The 19,057-nt window shown below is 47.6% G+C and overlaps 1 protein-coding gene and 1 pseudogene across 1 annotated transcript in view; both read right to left on the reverse strand.

Annotated features, from left to right (window-relative positions):
• LOC137648888 (E3 ubiquitin-protein ligase RNF13-like) overlaps positions 1 to 19,057 on the reverse strand; it is a 108,287-nt gene that overhangs the window by 38,774 nt on the left and 50,456 nt on the right. The window lies entirely within an intron of this gene.
• LOC137648955 (5S ribosomal RNA) lies at positions 13,189 to 13,307 on the reverse strand (annotated as a pseudogene).

The following is a 19,057-nucleotide window of genomic DNA, read 5'->3' on the forward strand; positions in this document are numbered from 1 at the left end:
ATATCAAACTGCAAAACATTAGAAGTAAAATTTCAAGACCTATACAACTGTATAAAACAGCAATACAATACTTAATAGCATTAAACTATATACAGTATTAAGTAAACTACATAGCATTCTACCAATTTCTAACTTTATATAAGAAGCATAACCAATACTCTACACAGTTCTAACATGAATATATTTCTCACATACATTACAGTCAACACTTAAAATTATGGTATTGGAAGTCAGTAGCATTACTTATCATCTTTAAAACACGAAAAACTTTGTAATTTCAATATTCTTGTTGTCGGCAAACATATATATATATATATTGCTTTACATTGTACATCTAAATGTAGAAGAATAAGACCTCTCACAAGAAATCTAAAACAAATATTCATGACTTTAAAATACCCAATGAAATTATAAACGTCAACGGGACGTACAGAAAACTGTCACTGTAGTACTCTTCTCAAATGAAATGATCCTTAAAAAAAAATAAAGCACATATTTCCAAATTCATAAGTAATTTAGGTATTATACTTGATAATATTACAGTCTGCTTCTTCTTTGTCTACATCTTTTCCCTTCTATGTGGGGTCGATGTTTCTGGTCAGCGTTCTCCATCTACCTCTGTCCCACACTTCATCACCGGTTAATCCCTTTGATCGAAGGTCATCCCTCACACAGTCCATCCACCTCCGCTTTGATCTCCCTCTCATTCTCGTCCCCTGTACCTCCATTTCCATCACTTTCCTCCCAATATACTGTTCATCTCTTCTCATGACATGATCATACCACCTCAGTCTACTTTCTTGGATCTTACCTGATAGTTTTCTAACTCCTGTGGTACCCCTAATTACCTCATTCCGTATCTCATCTCTTCTTGCCACCCCACACATCCATCTCAACATTCTCATCTCTGTCACATCCATCTTCTCTTCTGTCTTCCCCATTGATAATATTACAGTATAATTATGCAATTTATATATATATATATATATATATATATATATATATATATATATATATATATACACAGTATATCTTCTAGTAGGCAACAACTATGCCTTCTATAAAAAGCAATACTGTATGTACTGGACACTACATCAAATAAACAGCAATACTGTGCTACTGCCAAATGTAATAATTGTACACAAAAAAAATCATACCATTGTAGTACAGAAAGCAAACATTAATCCCAACATAATGGCCATATATCCAACGATATATAGAGTCCAATCCACGTTTGATGCACTCGACGGGAAAATCACCAAAGTGAAGTCCCTTTATGCGTGAAAGAGAAAAACCCTTCTTTTCTTGTAAAATGATCAATTTAATACAAAATATTATAAGAGTAAATGCATAATATTGGGGGCTTAAGGAGACACTCAAAAATATTCCTTAGTTTTCACTGGAAATATTTTGGTGGAAGTTTCAAATTGATAATTTGTATTAAAAAAACTTGGTAAGAACAAACACAGAATACTGTATATGAATTTATCAACTTTGTATTTGTTTCTTCTATAAAATTAATAATGTATTGCCCCAATAGACTGACTACTGTCACACCAAAAAAAAAAAAAAAAAAAAAAACATTAGTGAAATTTTTCTCTCACGAAGTAGGAACAAAAATTTATTCTCCGTAAGAAAGATATTTATTCTCCGTAGGAAAAATATTTATTCTCCGTAGGAAAAATATCTATTCTCCGTAGGAAAAATATCTATTCTCCGTAGGAAAAAAATCTATTCTCCGTAGGAAAAATATCTATTCTCCGTAGGAAAAATATCTATTCTCCGTAGGAAAAATATCTATTCTCCGTAGGAAAAATATCTATTCTCCGTAGGAAAAATATCTATTCTCCGTAGGAAAAATATCTATTCTCCGTAGGAAAAAAATCTATTCTCCGTAGGAAAAATATCTATTCTCCGTAGGAAAAATATCTATTCTCCGTAGGAAAAATATCTATTCTCCGTAGGAAAAATATCTATTCTCCGTAGGAAAAATGTTATTTTCATTAGTAAAATAAATTTTTGAATATACTTACCCGATAATCATGTAGCTGTCAACTCCGTTGCCCGACAGAATTCTACGGGAGGGATACGCCAGCTATCACTATACTAGAAGGGGGTGTACTCACCAGCGCCACCTGTGGCCAGGTACTGCAGTACTTCTTGTTGACACCACCTCACTTTTTCCCCGGTCCACTGGTTCTCTATGGGGAGGAAGGGTGGGTCAATTAAATCATGATTATCGGGTAATTATATTCAAAAATTTATTTTACTAATGAAAATAACATTTTTCAATATTAAACTTACCCGATAATCATGTAGCTGATTCACACCCAGGGGGGTGGGTGAAAACCAGTGTACATGACTAAAGGATAGCTAAGTATCCCGTATTTCATATAATCAGTTATTTCAGAATAACAATGAAATAATAAGTACCTGGTAAGGAAGTCGACTTGAACCGTTACTCTGCCTTTATTAAGTTCGTCTTCCTTACTGAGCGCAGCGTTCCTCTTAGGAGGCTGAATCAACTCTAAGGTGCTAAAGTATACAGGGCTGCAACCCATACTAAAGGACCTCTACACAACCTCTAACCCAGGCGCTTCTCAAGAATGAATTGACCACCCGCCAAATCAAAAAAGGATGCGGAAGGCTTCTTAGCCTACCGTAACAACCCAAAAAACAACAATAAAAGCATTCAAGAGAAAGGTTAAAAAAGGTTATGGGATTAAGGGAATGTAGTGGCTGAGCCCTCACCTACTACTGCACTCGCTGCTACGAATGGTCCCAGGGTGTAGCAGTTCTCGTAAAGAGACTGGACATCTTTAAGATAAAATGATGCAAACACTGACTTGCTCCTCCAATAAGTTGCATCCATAATGCTCTGCAGAGAACGGTTCTTATTAAAGGCCATCGAAGTGGCTACGGCTCTCACTTCGTGGGTCCTTACCTTCAGCAAAGCAAGGTCTTCATCCTTCATGTGAGAATGGGCTTCTTTAATCAGAAGCCTTATATAATACGAAACTCCGTTTTTGGACATGGGCATCGAAGGTTTCTTGATTGCACACCATAAGGCTTCTGACTGTCCTCGTATAGGTTTTGACCTATTAAGATAATATTTCAGAGCTCTGACAGGGCAAAGAACTCTTTCTAGCTCGTTACCTACCATGTTGGAAAGGCTAGGAATTTCAAACGATCTAGGCCAAGGACGTGAAGGAAGTTCATTCTTAGCTAAAAATCCGAGCTGTAAAGAACATGTTGCAGATTCGGATGTGAACCCAATGTTCTTGCTGAAGGCATGAACCTCACTGACTCTTTTAGCTGTTGCAAGGCAGACGAGGAAAAGAGTCTTGAGGGTAAGGTCCTTGAAGGAAGCTGACTGGAGAGGTTCGAACCTAGGAGACATAAGGAACCTTAAGACTACGTCTAGATTCCAGCCTGGAGTGGGTAAACGACGTTCTTTAGAAGTCTCAAAAGACTTAAGGATGTCTTGAAGGTCCTTGTTGGAAGAAAGGTCCAAACCTCTGTGCCGGAGAACTGAAGCCAACATACTTCTGTACCCTTTAATCGTAGGAGCCGAAAGGGATCTCTCCTTCCTTAGATGTAATAGGAAGTCAGCTATTTGGGTTACAGAGGTATTGGTAGAGGAAACTGCATTGGCTCTACACCAGCTTCGGAAGACTTCCCACTTGGATTGGTAGACTCTACGAGTGGATACCCTCCTTGCTCTGGCAATCGCACTGGCTGCCTCCTTCGAAAAGCCTCTAGCTCTAGCGAATCTTTCGACAGTCTGAAGGCAGTCAGACGAAGAGCGTGGAGGTTTGGGTGCACCTTGTCTACGTGAGGTTGACGTAGAAGGTCCACTCTTAGAGGGAGAGTCCTGGGGACGTCGACCAGCCATTGTAGTACCTCTGTGAACCATTCTCTTGCAGGCCAAAGAGGAGCAACCAGCGTCAGCCGTGTCCCTTCGTGCGAGACGAACTTCTGAATGACTCTGTTGATGATCTTGAACGGTGGGAATGCGTAAAGGTCGAGATGGGACCAATTCAGCAGAAAAGCATCCACATGAACTGCTGCTGGGTCTGGAACTGGGGAACAGTACAAAGGAAGCCTCTTGGTCATGGAGGTGGCAAACAGATCTATCGTAGGCTGACCCCACAAGGTCCAAAGTTTGTTGCACACGCTCTTGTGAAGGGTCCATTCCGTGGGGATGACTTGATCTTTTCTGCTTAGGCGATCTGCTGAGACGTTCATGTTGCCCTGAATGAACCTCGTTACTAGAGTGAGGTTTAGACTTCTTGACCAAATGAGGAGGTCCCTTGCTATCTCGTACAGGTTCCTCGAATGGGTCCCTCCCTGCTTGGAGATGTAAGCCAAGGCTGTGGTGTTGTCGGAGTTCACCTCCACCACCTTGCCTAGCAGGAGGGACTTGAAGTTCATTAGGGCCATATGAACTGCCAGTAGCTCCTTGCAGTTGATGTGGAGCGTTTCCTGTTCCCTGTTCCACGTTCCCGAGCATTCCTGTCCGTTCAAGGTCGCGCCCCAGCCCGAGTCTGATGCATCCGAGAAGAGATGAAGATTGGGGGTCGGAATCGCTAACGATAGGCCCTCCTTGAGAAGGAGGTTGGTCTTCCACCACAAGAGAGTGGTCTTCATCTCTTTGGTGACAGGGATAGAGACTGCTTCGAGCGTCAAATCCTTGTCCCAATGAGCTGCTAGATGGAATTGGAGAGGGCGGAGGTGGAGTCTCCCTAACTCGACGAACAGGGCTAACGATGACAGGGTCCCTGTGAGACTCATCCACTGTCTCACCGAGCAACTGTTCCTCTTCAGCATGCTCAGGATGCAATCTAGGGCTTGGCTTATCCTTGGGGCCGATGGAAAAGCCCGAAAATCCTGACTCCGAATCTCCATTCCCAGGTAAACTATGGATTGGGAGGGAATGAGCTGGGACTTTTCTAAGTTGACTAACAGACCCAGTTCCTTGATCAAGTCTAAAGTCCAGTTGAGACTCTCCAGACAGCGACGACTCGTGGAGGCTCTCAACAGCCAGTCGTCTAAATAAAGGGAGGCTCTGATGTCCGATAAGTGGAGGAATTTTGCAATATTCCTCATCAGATGCGTAAACACCATAGGAGCTGTGCTTAGGCCAAAACACAGGGCTTGGAATTGGTACACAACCTTTCCAAAAACGAATCTCAGGAAAGGTTGGGAGTCTGGATGAATAGGAACGTGAAAGTAAGCGTCTTTCAGATCCAACGAGACCATCCAGTCCTCCTGCCTGACCGCTGCTAGGACCGACTTCGTCGTCTCCATAGTGAACGTCTGCTTGGTGACATAAGCATTGAGCGCGCTGACGTCCAGCACCGGTCTCCAACCTCCTGTCTTCTTGGCCACCAGAAAGAGACGGTTGTAGAAGCCCGGGGATTGATGGTCCCGGACTATAACCACTGCCTTCTTCTGTAACAGGAGCGACACCTCCTGGTGCAACGCTAGCCTCTTGTCCTTTTCCTTGTAGTTGGGAGAGAGGTTGATGGGAGAAGTGGTCAGAGGGGGTTTGTGGCAGAATGGTATCCTGTAACCCTCCCTTAGCCACCTGACAGACTGGGCGTCTGCACCTCTCCTTTCCCAAGCTTGCCAGAAGGTCTTGAGTCTGGCTCCTACTGCTGTCTGGAGAGGAGGAGAGTCAGTGTTTGCCTTTTGAAGTCTTGGGACCTTTCCTAGACCTGCTCCTGGAAGAGTCTGGACGGGAGCTTCCTCGGCTGGGGGCTCTGCCACGAAAGGGCGGAATAAACCTTGTAGCAGGAGTATCAGCCACTGGGGTGCGGTAAGTCCTGGGAACTGAGGGAGCAACCTTAGTCTTACGAGCTGAAGAGGCCACAAGATCATGAGTGTCCTTCTGAATCAGGGCCGCAGACAAATCCTTGATAAGCTCTTCGGGAAACAAGAACTTAGAAAGCGGAGCAAAAAGGAGTTGAGACCTTTGACAAGGTGTGATGCTGGAAGAAAGAAAGGTGCAAAGTTGCTCCCTTTTCTTAAGAACTCCTGACACAAACATTGAAGCAAGCTCGCCAGACCCATCCCGAATTGCTTTATCCATGCAGGACATTAAAAGCATGGCTGAGTCCTTGTCCGCAGGGGAGGTCTTCTTACTCAAGGCCCCCAGGCACCAGTCTAGAAAATTGAACATCTCAAAGGCACGAAATACACCCTTTAAGAAGTGGTCTAAATCGGAAAAGGTCCAGCAAACCTTAGAGCGCCTCATTGCTGATCTACGAGGAGAGTCGACCAAACTTGAGAAGTCAGCCTGGGCAGAGGCAGGGACTCCCAAGCCTGGTTCCTCTCCTGTGGCATACCATACGCCCGCCTTAGAAGTGAGCTTAGTAGGGGGGAACATAAAGGAAGTCTTCCCTAGTTGCTGTTTAGACTGCAACCACTCCCCTAATATTCTTAAAGCTCTCTTAGAGGACCTAGCAAAGACGAGCTTAGTATAAGTTGACTTAACAGGTTGCATGCCCAGCGAAAACTCAGATGGAGGAGAGCGAGGGGTAGCAGAAACAAAATGGTCCGGGTATACCTCTCTGAAAAGAGCCAGGACCTTACGAAAGTCAATGGGTAGAGGAGAAGACTTGGATTCTTCCACGTCTGATGAGGGATCCAGGTGCGCAGCTTCCTCCTCAGAAACCTCATCACCAGAGTGTAGCGAAGTGAGAGGTAAAGTAACAGCGGTATGCTGAACAGCAGAATCTGAACAAGCGGGTGCATAAACACTTGTGGTTTCATCCTCAAGTCTCTGTTGTTGAGTTAAAACCTGAGGTTCAGGCTGCAAAGACTGGTCAAGAAGAGTAGAGGAAGGTAGGCGCATGGGTTGAGGTGGCTGACTCCTAGCATGAGTTTCTTGTCTCAAGAGTTGCGCTTGCTGTAAGGGTTGCGGATGCGCAGTAGCAGGTTCCTGAGGAACGAGTTGAGGTTCCTGAGGTGTGAGCTGCGAGAGTTGAGGTAGCGGCTGCGCAGAACGCAGTTCCTGTCTCGCGAGTTGAGGTTCCTGAGGTGCTAGCGTAAGGAGTTGAGGCTCTCGCCTTGAGGAGGGTTGAGGTCGCTGCAGCGAGTGCTGAGGTGGCTGGCTCATGGATGGAAGAGGTTGTCGTACCTCAAGAGGCTGTTGCCTCGCTGGTTTAACCGCAAGAGGAAGCGGAGGAAGTAAGGCATAAGACTCCTGCTCCCATTGCTGAGGTTGCCTTAAGGAAGGCGGAGGTTGCTGCACACCGCTGGTAACTGGCAACTCAGAACGCGGTAAGGTAGGCTGAGGAACCTCAACTTCGTACGCCTGGCAGACTGGACTGCGGTGAGGCGGAGCGCTCGCAGGAGGAGGTGTAACCTTCTCAGCCTGAAACTCACTCATTAAGACCGCAAGCTGTGACTGCATGGACTGCAGCAAAGTCATCTTGGGGTCAACAGACGCTAAGGTCTGCTGAGGCAAAGCCTTAACAGAAGATGAGGTCTGTTGCGGCATCACCTTACCTCTCTTAGGAGGTGTGCAGTCACCTGATGACTGCGGAGAGTCAGAGCTAATCCAATGACTGCAACCAGGTTGTAGAACTCTAGAGGTCTGGACTTTGCGTTTGAGAGGTCTTGAGACCTGAGTCCAGCGTTTTCTCCCCGACATTTCTTCTGCAGACGAGTAAAAGACGGGCTCAATCGTCTGCGGGTGGGAGTGACGGTCTCTGTAAGACACGCCCGCAACCACCGAGGATACTTCTGTGCGCCGATCAAGGCCTGCCGAACCCTTTTGCCCTTTGACATTGCTTCTCCCCTGGGCTTGGGAGCTTGCAAGAGGTCCCGGACTGGGAGGACGACTGGCACGCACAGAAGTACCCTCACGCACCACACTGACACTGACACTAGCACTTGGCACCGCACTGACACTAGCACTTGTCACAGCACTGGCACTATCACCTCCCACTGCACTTTTGACCTTAAGTTCTTTGACTTCTGCCATAAGAGACTTATGGTCACTAACCACCGATTCCACTTTGTCACCTAAAGCCTGAATGGCACGCAAAACATCGGACATATCAGGTTGAGCACAAATAGTAGGTTCGGGGGTAGCCACTACAGGGGGAGGAAAAGGTTGAGGATCATGAGGTGAGGAAAAAAGCGAAGAGCGAGAAGAACTCCTCCTAACTCTCTCTCTCTCTAACTTGGTTGAATATTTAAGGAATCGAACAAATTCAAGTTCCGAAAGTCCGGCGCATTCCTCACATCGATCTTCCAACTGACAGGGTCTTTCCCTACAGTCAGAACAAGCGGTGTGAGGATCAACCGAGGCCTTCGGAACACGCCTATTACAAGACCTACATCGTCTATGGGGTGGGGCTTGTGAAAGGTCAGACATCTTGAATCAAAGAGTTAGTCAAGGGGGATTCCAAATCAAGCAAAAAGATCGTTAACCATTAATCAAAACCAAATAAAAGCTATCTAAGCTAATTAGAAAAGTTTCCAGTATAGCGAAAGCTGAAATCTTAGAGAAATACTTCACCAAAAACCGTGAACAATACTCCAAAATCATAAGCGTATCCCAGAACGTCTTGCCGGAAGCACGACAGAGGAAAAAGTGAGGTGGTGTCAACAAGAAGTACTGCAGTACCTGGCCACAGGTGGCGCTGGTGAGTACACCCCCTTCTAGTATAGTGATAGCTGGCGTATCCCTCCCGTAGAATTCTGTCGGGCAACGGAGTTGACAGCTACATGATTATCGGGTAAGTTTAATATTGAAAAATATCTATTCTCCGTAGGAAAAAAATCTATTCTCCGTAGGAAAAATATCTATTCTCCGTAGGAAAAATATCTATTCTCCGTAGGAATGGTTGAAAAGAGACCACTTTCTTATACAAATATACATCATGGAGTTACTGTTAAAAAAAGAATTCTTTGGAATGACGATTAACTAAGCCAACGAAGTGATACTTTAGTATACTGTACCCAGAATCTATATCAGAATTTTCGTATATGAAACAACCTTTAGATAAAATGAGGAAGAGAATTGCAACTAATTTAAATTAATTTATCTCATATATGTAGTATAAGAGGAGTGCTAAATTACAAAACCAAAGGATATCTTTTGTCACAACAGGTTTCCTATCAAATATTGTTATGTAAAGATGTTATTGTAAGTTTTTTTTTGTCCTTTTTATGTCGGCTACCCCCCGAAAATTGGGGGAAGTGCCTTGGTAGATAAATAGATAGACTCAAGTATATCCTTATAAATTCAAAATAGACGAAATAACGAAGATAAATCTATATCCTGTTTTTCACACCTACTTCACCCAAAATGGAAACAATTGTTTGTTTCAGTTTCATCGCAATTACAATGAACAAACGAATGTACATATCCAAGTGATATCTAATGATACTAATAGCTTTTAGTAAACTATATGAAAATTATGGCAGTCTCTTAACCCTTTTACCCCCAATGGACGTACTTGTACGTTTCACTAAACTCATCCCTTTACCCCCATGGACGTACTGGTACGTCCTTGCAAAAAACTGCTATTTACATTTTTTCTTGCATATTTTTTATAACTTTGAGAAACTTCAGGCATTTTCCAAAAGAATGACACCAACCTGACCTCTCTATGAAGAAAATTAAGGCTGTTAGAGCAATTTAACAAAATATTGCAAAATGTGCTTGAAAAAAAAAAACGCCTGGGGGTTAAGGGTTGGAAAGTTCCAAATAGCCTGGGGGTAAAAGGGTTATAATATTAGTAATTCTGCTACACTCAATATAGGATGTTTTGAATAAGTGTGAAAATCATACCGAGAATACTTTGTAAATTATTTGTGCACATATCTTTGTTAGTGGTATCTTGAAATCACCTGAGGATATTTACATTTCCTTAGCTGTAATAGCATAGAAAAAAAAATAATTATCATTGATAGGGAGTTATTCCTTATATAGTTTATTTATTCTGGCGATATAAATGGTAAAAAAGGGATTATGACAAAGGAAAAATCTATTTCTGGGCTCGACCTGTGTGGCTCCGTGAAATGCTCCTCTAGCACCATTTCTGAGGAATAGTTATTGCTGATTATACCAGAGAAAAAAAAGAGATGTATGGAATACCAGAAATAAACCTAGCTCGCTCACTCTTTGAGTGTCGGTATAGAAAACTGGGGCGTGATTGAACTTACCCTTATTAAGAATTTATTGCATAATGCTTATCATTACATAAATGTCATTGGTTTCATACCGAGGCCAAGCCTGGGGCTACCCAACTGAAAAACATCACCTAGAATTCAAAGTATGACAAATTCGAAGATAATTTGTATTTTTCCTAACCATACAAACCTTAGCTATTTACATTGGGTTTACCTTTTAGCGCAGCTGAAATGGCGAGCCATTAGAATTTAACGAGGGTGTATTACCCCCGCGCTAGTTAGCATGGGGAGGGGGGTAGGGGAGTGGTAGCTAGCTACCCCTTCCCCCCCTCACACACAGGTGAATGCTCACTTTCACTTAGAGGTAGGACTTGTCTTGGGGGACAGGGCTGGCGGGCAAATATGTGTAAATAGCTAAGGTTTGTATGGTTAGGAAAAATACAAATTATCTTCGAATTTGTCATAAATACAAACCACGTTATTTACATTGGGTGACTTACCCATTAGGTAGGGTGGAAAGTCCCCAGCCATACTGGCTTTGGCTTTACCCGGGGACTCAGGATCCGAGTGAGTCGCACTCGAGAAAAGGAGTCCCTGCACCTCACAAGTTCCTTGCTCCGCAAGGAACCGTGTGGCCTACATAAGCTTGTGTGTGAAGGAAGAAGTGTGACCCGTCCTAGGCAGTTGACCTGGAGTTCCAGAAGGAACTCTGGGTTAGGACGTTTCCAATACCACCTCGTCAGGGTATGGGGGACGCGACAGTATTGACTCAATACTCGGAACACAAGGAAGCATGGTTTACCTGCAGAGGTTCGAGGTCAGCTATGCAGAGACCAGGATGCTGCTTCCCCGTAGAGGGGATGATGAAGAAAGAAATAAGGGCCAGACATACCTCTTTCGTTCATGCGGACTAAAACCTGATAACAACGCCCTCAACCTTCTGCTACCTGTCCAAAAAGGAGCCTGAGGTTAGACCAGCTGTTGTGTAGCCACCACAGAGCGATAGAAAACGTATCGAAACTCCTGTGGGTCACGCCCTGCAGGAAGCGGGCTGCGAAGGTCATTAGACGCTTCCAGACTCCAGCTTGTAGCACCTGGGTCACAGAGTAGTATTACTCGAAGGCGAGGGACGTTACAATGTATCCAACATCGTGCTGTAGGGCGACGTGACGGGAGAGGGTCTGGAGACAGGTCGAGATGAATGTCCTTGAGTCCGAGCTGAAGAGGTATACTGGTGACTCTCCCCTGTGTCCTCCTTGTGCTCCCAAATCGGCTGCAACTGAGGACAAACTGCAGCTGTTCCCAAAGCTAACCTCTCGATTCCTTTACTGGCAAGAAAGAGAAGGTTTTGGGACATCAGATACAGAATGGAGACTCGAAATTTTGAAGGAATTGGACCGAAGGACCGGGACCCCAAGATTCTGAGTCTAGCCAACAACTCAGGAGCAAACCTGAATGTTGCCTTCCCCTCTTCCTTAGAAAGGGCGGAGTCGTACGAGACCAAGAAGATTGCTTACACACTGGCCGCGGCCAGAGTGAGCAGGAGACCCAAGACGGAATACAATCCGAGGCCTGTCGCAAAGGGTCTTGAGAAGATCACTTAAGGGACTAAAAAGTCCGAGCCATGCTCCAAGTTGGAGGTCTCACTCCGACTAGGGCAGGGACGATCGTAGCTTCGCATGAGCGGGGAAAGATCCAGCGAGCAGGAAAAAGTTATTCCTTTAAGCCTGAAGGTCAGGGAAAGGCTGAGCGACAGGCTTCATTGCCGAGAGCGGAAAGGAGTTTCCTCCCGCCGAAAGGCAATAAGACCGTTATTGCTGGAGAAGAGGCCTCAAGGGAAGAGGTATATCTCCCACGGCACCAACCACCTAAGACTCTTCACTTCCCCTGGAAGACCCCTGCGGATGACTTTCGCAGATGACGCGACCTCCGTCCCGCGACTGTAGCGGGTTGTCTCTTCTTGAGGAGGAGGCGTAGTGTCTCCAGGCATGAAGCCGAAGCAACGCCCCGGTTCGTAAAAGATGTTGCAGTGTGGTTGTTTGAGTAGTCTGTGCCGTGTGAGAAGCTCTCCCGGGAGTTCCGTCAGGGGGAAGCAGAGGGTCCAGAAACCGTTCTGCGCATAGTCCCAGTGGAGCTCTCCCGTTGAAAGGTTGACAGACAACCTGGTATTGTTGAGACCCATTCTCCACAGACAAAAAGGAGGGAAGACGCAGGCGTCGAAGTTGTCCCACCATCACCGGAATGCATCTTGCCAGAGTCTCGGGGTCTGAGACTGGGGGGAAGAACAGCGGAAGCTTGAGGTTCCAAGCTGTCGCGATCAGGTCCCCCAGACCAGGACTTGCTGGTACTCAAGGCCAAAGACCCCCAGGTACACTCTCTCTACGAGGCTCTGCTCGGATAGTCGGAGAGAACATTCCTCTGCCTGAAATGAGAGAGCCGATGGTGGTATTGAGAGTATCTCAGTCATCTCGGTACCTCTACTGCAAGATGTGAAGGTGTGAAAATGCATCCCCTGCTGGTTAGAACACGCCAGAATCATGAAGTCGACGCGCACGGAGCGACTCGGCAAGAGCTGTAGGATCTGTAGAGGGGCCAGACTACGGCCCCTAAGCCTGCCTGAATGATGGAGAGGTATTCTTCAGGTCCAGACCATAGGCCTGGACCGGAACATGCCCCCCCCCCCCCCCCTTTTCTTTGACGAGTCCGAGAACAGCATAAAAAAAGTGGGGAAGGGACGAGAATATCCACTCCCATTAAGAGGTTCCATAGGTCAACACCCATTGCAGGTCTAATAGTTCCGCTGGTCCCATAGGGGCCAGGAAGTCCGGTTAATCGTTGCCTGAAACCACCGGAACTTGGACCCCCCCACATGGAACTTATCCTGAGGCGACCGTTCGGAACTATAGACGGGTCAATGAGGAAAGGAGAACTAGGAAACGTTCCAAGGTAGGGCTGAAAGCTCTGCTTGACTGAGAACAGGTACTGCGACTCTCCTCAGCCTAGCCACAGTCAACAGAAGGGAAGGCTCAGAGGAGGTGGCAACAGAATCTGGCGTCCCCAGGTGGTCACCCATCCAAGTACCGACCAGAACCGACGTTGCTTAACCTCGCTGGACGGACGAGAAGCGGGGTTTCCAACATGGTAAGGCCGTTGACTCAATATCATGGCCAGATACTCCAGATGTTGAGGCAGAAGAAGAGAAGGCTCCTAGCAAAATACCATGAACCCACACTCATGGTAAGCATCCGGAAGCTTGTCCCGGCGCTGAAGAAGGTTGAACCCGAGCCTACCGGAGTTGACCAGCCCTCCAAAAAGCAAAGGAGGCGGAAGCCTGCACCTGAGCGGTCATGAGGAAAGCAGGGAGAGTTCTCTGGGAAAAAAACCTGCGATGCCCCGACGGGATCGCCACACTGCATCATAAGCAGGAATACCTGCAGTCTAGGCTGAATTCCACGAGCTCCCTGGAAGATGGATGGAATGGAAACTGAAAGTACCCGTCCTTCCGATCCAGGGTTTAAGGAGTCCTGTCGCCTCGTTACTAGTCTGATCGATTCTGCTGTTCTACGCTGGCCGAAGTTTGTTCGACAAACTTGATCAGGGCTGAGAGGTCGACTACGGAACTCCCGTCTCAGATACTTCCTTACAAGAAAGGATCGACTGAAGAAGCCGGGGGTGAAGCCATCGATGATCCTATGGAGGACCTTCTCCTAAGGTATGGATCATTCTGCCCAAACGGGCAACTCTTGCCGACCCTATGGCATAGAGGTTCAGAGACACTGAATTCGCTGACAGAGACGGCAGACGCGATATTCTTGGCTGATCACAGAGATCGTGCGGGAATGGGCATCGGGAAGCTGTCATCCGGATGAGTAACCTTAAGCATCCTCCCAGCGTGAAACCTGCAAGGGGGGGGGGTGCCAATCCTAGAGTTCGTGAACTCTGCCGCTCCCTTTAGGACTACGCCCCCCCCCCCCGGGGGAGCCTCCCGTGCCATCTGTTCCTGACAGGAGGAAACTGCAATTGGACACCTTGTCTCAGTTGTCGTAGCCGATAACTTAGGCCGGCGTGGTTGAAAGAAAAAGGCGCTGGAGCCCTGCAGAGTCTGGAAGAAAGCGCCTTGGAGGAGTGAAAACGGAAGTCGACTTCCTCCGCACAGCCGCTGTCTAAGTCTCTGTCCTTGAGCACAAACAAACTCTTCTCAAGGATGGAAGGGTGTCTGAGGTTGTCGACATCCACGGATGAGACACCCGAAAGGAAGCCCTCGGTCAGCGCATCCAGATGGTCCAACATCGAGCTTGCCCGCAAGTTAGATACTTAAAAGACGAAACGCCAAGGTGCCTGAGCCCGAAAAGAGGAAAGTACCCATGACCTTCCTGTAGCTTCCTTGAACCAAACCTCGTGCCGTAACCGAGGAGGGAAAGGACCTGGTAAGCCCCCTACACGGGGTTGAGAAGAGGAAGGGGTAAGCAGTCACCCCTTGGCCGATGGAGAAATCTCGAACGGAAAGCCCCCCCGCCAAAAATCCTTCCAGGGAATGACGGGGAAGGGCTAACCCAGGTTCTGGAAAGAGGAGTGTTGCTCAGACCTCCCTGAAGATTCTTCCTATTCTTGCAAGTGCCATGCTCTGCGTTTATGGGGTGAGGCCGTGTTCTGGAAATACGCTCCAGAAGAACTCGCCAGGCTGGCCATGCTGCGAAAACCCCAATGGGAATCGTGGTTGCAATCGCCCTGGAGCTCGCGCGATGGTAAATCAATGATTTGCGCGTGGGCGAACGTGGAAGCGCCCATGCGCGGTCACGCAGGAACGCAATCGAAGGTGAGCGAAGGAGCGCAGAAGGAGGGCGAGCGTGGAAGGAAGGGCGAGAGCTGGTGGTCGGCGAGTGATAACCCATAGGCGAGCAATGGATACTGCAAGAATTAAGCCGACATTCGCGCGACGGAACCCCGTAGGTTCGCGCGACGGAACCCCGTCGGTTCGCGCGACGGAACACCGTCGGTTTGAGCGACGGAACACCGTCGGTTCGCGCGACGGAACACCGTCGGTTCGCGCGACGGAACACCGTCGATTCGCGCGACGGAACACCGTCGGTTCGCGCGACGGAACACCGTCGGTTCGCGCGACGGAACACCGTCGGTTCGCGCGACGAAACACCGTCGGTTCGCACGATGGGATACCGTTGGTTCGCGCGCGGGCGAACATTGGAGAGCATGTGCGCGGTCGCGCAGGAACGTGGGCGTGTCGTCGCGCAGGCACGTGGGCGCGCGGGTGAGCACAGGCGGTCGGGAGACCGATGGCGCGTCAGCAAGCGATGGCGCGTTGACGAGCGATGCCCGCAGGAGAGAGACGGAGCGTTGGCAAGCGACGGAGCGTTGGCGAGCGGTGGTGCGTTAACAAAACGCTAGCGAGCAGATGAAGAATCGCGCGGGTGCATAGGCGATTGCCAACGTGAGAGAGACTAGTGATGGTTAGCGCGCATCGCGCTATCAGAAGGCGCGCAGGTGCATAAGGAAGGTGAGCGCTGAAGCCAGCTGTTAATCGGGCGATCCTAGACGGTCAGAAACCCGTTGGCGCCCATTAGTGCGCGGCAAAGAAGGGCGCGCAGATGTGCGCTGGCGATATAAGAAAGCTGGCGCACAGAAGGACAGAAGAAAAGGTGAGCGCTGGCGAGCAGGAGGAAGATCTACGGCAAGACTCAGCTACCAGAGATCGTGGTCCACAGCAGGCGAGCGCTAGATCACTACTGATGGTGGTCAGGGGAACTGACACGCGTGGCAGATCGATGGCGATCGTTGACGCGTAGGAGATCGCTGGCGAGCAGGTGAACGTTGACACGTCTAAGGTCGCTGGCGAGCAGAAGGCAACGCATGGAAGCCTGCGCATAGAAGAAGAGTCCTTGACCCAGACCTGAACCGAAGTTCTAGATCGTGAGGGCGAATGTGGGCGCACAGGGCGCGTAACAGGAACCAACAGGAACAGCAGAGATGATCATCATGAGAGTGCTGACGAACAGGAGAGCGCTGACGAACAGGAGAGCGTTGGCGAACAGGAGAGCGCTAGCGATCAGGAAGCGTTGGCGAACAGGAGAGCGCTAGCGATCAGGAAGCGCTGATGAGCAGGAGAGCGCCTGTGCGCTAACACTGAGCAGGAGCAGGCCGGAAGACCGTTGCCTGTCCGCCGGGAGACTGATGTCCGTCGGAAGACCGTTGTCCGTCGGGAAGACCGTTGCCCGTCGAAAGACGAGGTCAGACTGCTGTCCATCTGCACCAGGGCGGATGAAGGAGTTGTAGGCTGCAAACGTAGATTCAAAAAGGCGCCTCTTAGCACCCTTATAGGGAGATGAGAGGCCCTTACGACGAGGCGGACGGTGAGCCTTACGGCGAAGGAGGCCAACAGCAACAGCAGCAGAAGAATCCTCCGAAGAGGAGTCTCTATGAGTGTACTCTCTCGCGAACGAAAGAGAAACACTTCGTAGAAGAGACTGGTCAGCCAGTGACCTAAAAGGAGCAATCCTCCGAAGAGGGGCTCCTGCAGTTGCCCAGCCCCTTGAGCGAAACTGCAGGTGTGACCGCTCAGCACCAGTCGCACGAAAAAAAGGCAAGAGAAGAACCCCTCAAAAGGTGAAAAACTCAAGCCTGGACAGGAAAAACTTCCCTCGGAAGGAAAGTTACCCACCCAAGGAGGCAAGCCTCCTGAGTTCTAAAATGAACTGGAGAGCTGTCAATCGTCACGGGAGTACTTCCAGTAGAAGGAGACACGCCCCTGACGAAAATCCAAAGGGGAGGCAGCCACAGCCGAATCCCCAGGCCTCCACAAGACAGCTCACACCGTAGCCACCTTACAGAAACGAACTAGATCGGTAACTGTAAAAAAATAAAAACAAAAAACATTAGTACACATTCATTCCCCCGGGAAGGCTCCGAAGAGGAATCCCGAGGGAAAGGAAACAAGAATTACACAATAGGCACGTGCCCTCACAACCACTTACACTCACGGAAGGAGAGCTGTAACCAAAACAGAATTATAACAATTACTATAATTATGTAATTATGTAATTTAAAAATGAATGAACACTAAAGAAAGAACGAAAACCCCGAAAGGAATCGTTCTACAAGCTGAAAAATTAACAACTACAATTAGATTCATAAACTAATTGAGACAAAACGTACGGCGTAGCAACCCCCCCACACGGGAAGGAAGCTACAAGGGCATAGTAAAACGTAGTAAAAGGGTGAACGACCTCAAGAGAGAGAGAGAGAAAGACCGAAGTCAAACTCGATTGCAACCCATAAAATTACGCCGTGGTGGCCTAACTGCCGAGGACTCCACGGAGATATCGTACACTACACACACAACTCTGAAACGGAAACTTACTGATTTCTATACATACATACATACATATACCAAAGGCACTTCCCCCAATTTTGGGGGATAGCCGACAACAAGAAGAAACAAAACAAAAAGGGGATCTCTACTCTCTACGTTCCTCCAGCCTAACCAGGGACCCAGCCGAGTTCAGCTGGTACTGCTAGGGTGCCACAGCCCAACCTCCCACATTTCCACCACAGATGAAGCTTCATACTGCTGAGTCCCCTACTGCTGCTACCTCCGCGGTCATCTAAGGCACCGGAGGAAGCAGCAGGGCCTACCGGAACTGCGTCACAATCGCTCGCCATTCATTCCTATTTCTAGCACGCTCTCTTGCCTCTCTCACATCTATCCTCCTATCACCCAGAGCTTTCTTCACACCATCCATCCACCCAAACCTTGGCCTTCCTCTTGTACTTCTCCCATCAACTCTTGCATTAATCACCTTCTTTAGCAGACAGCCATTTTCCATTCTCTCCACATGGCCAAACCACCTCAACACATTCCTATCCACTCTAGCCGCTAACTCATTTCTTACACCCGTTCTCACCCTCACCACTTCGTTCCTAACCCTATCTACTCGAGATACACCAGCCATACTCCTCAGACACTTCATCTCAAACACATTCAATTTCTGTCTCTCCATCACTTTCATTCCCCACAACTCCGATCCATACATCACAGTTGGTACAATCACTTTCTCATATAGAACTCTCTTTACATTCATGCCCAATCCTCTATTTTTTACGACTCCCTTAACTGCCCCCAACACTTTGCAACCTTCATTCACTCTCTGACGTACATCTGCTTCCACTCCACCATTTGCTGCAACAACAGACCCCAAGTACTTAAACTGCTCCACCTCCTCAAGTAACTCTCCATTCAACATGACATTCAACCTTGCACCACCTTCCCTTCTCGTACATCTCATAACCTTACTCTTGCCCACATTAACTCTCAACTTCCTTCTCTCACACACCCTTCCAAATTCTGTCACTAGTCGGTCAAGCTTCTCTTCTGTGTCAGCTACCAGTACAGTATCATCCGCAAACAACAACTGATTTACCTCCCATTCATGATCATTCTCGCCCACCAGTTTTAATCCTCGTCCAAGCACTCTGGCATTCACCTCTCTCACCACTCCATCAACATACAAGTTAAACAACCACGGCGACATCACACATCCCTGTCTCAGCCCCACTCTCACCGGAAACCAATCGCTCACCTCATTTCCTATTCTAACACATGCTTTACTACCTGTGTAGAAACTTTTCACTGCTTGCAACAACCTTCCACCAACTCCATATAACCTCATCACATTCCACATTGCTTCCCTATCAACTCTATCATATGCTTTCTCCAGATCCATAAACGCAACATACACCTCCTTACCTTTTGCTAAATATTTCTCGCATATCTGCCTAACTGTAAAAATCTGATTCATACAACCCCTACCTCTTCTAAAACCACCCTGTACTTCCAAGATTGCATTCTCTGTTTTATCCTTAATCCTATTAATCAGTATTCTACCATACACTT

Source organism: Palaemon carinicauda, chromosome 10 (genome assembly GCF_036898095.1).
Source record: "Palaemon carinicauda isolate YSFRI2023 chromosome 10, ASM3689809v2, whole genome shotgun sequence".
In the NCBI taxonomy this organism is placed as follows: Eukaryota; Metazoa; Arthropoda; class Malacostraca; order Decapoda; family Palaemonidae; genus Palaemon; species Palaemon carinicauda.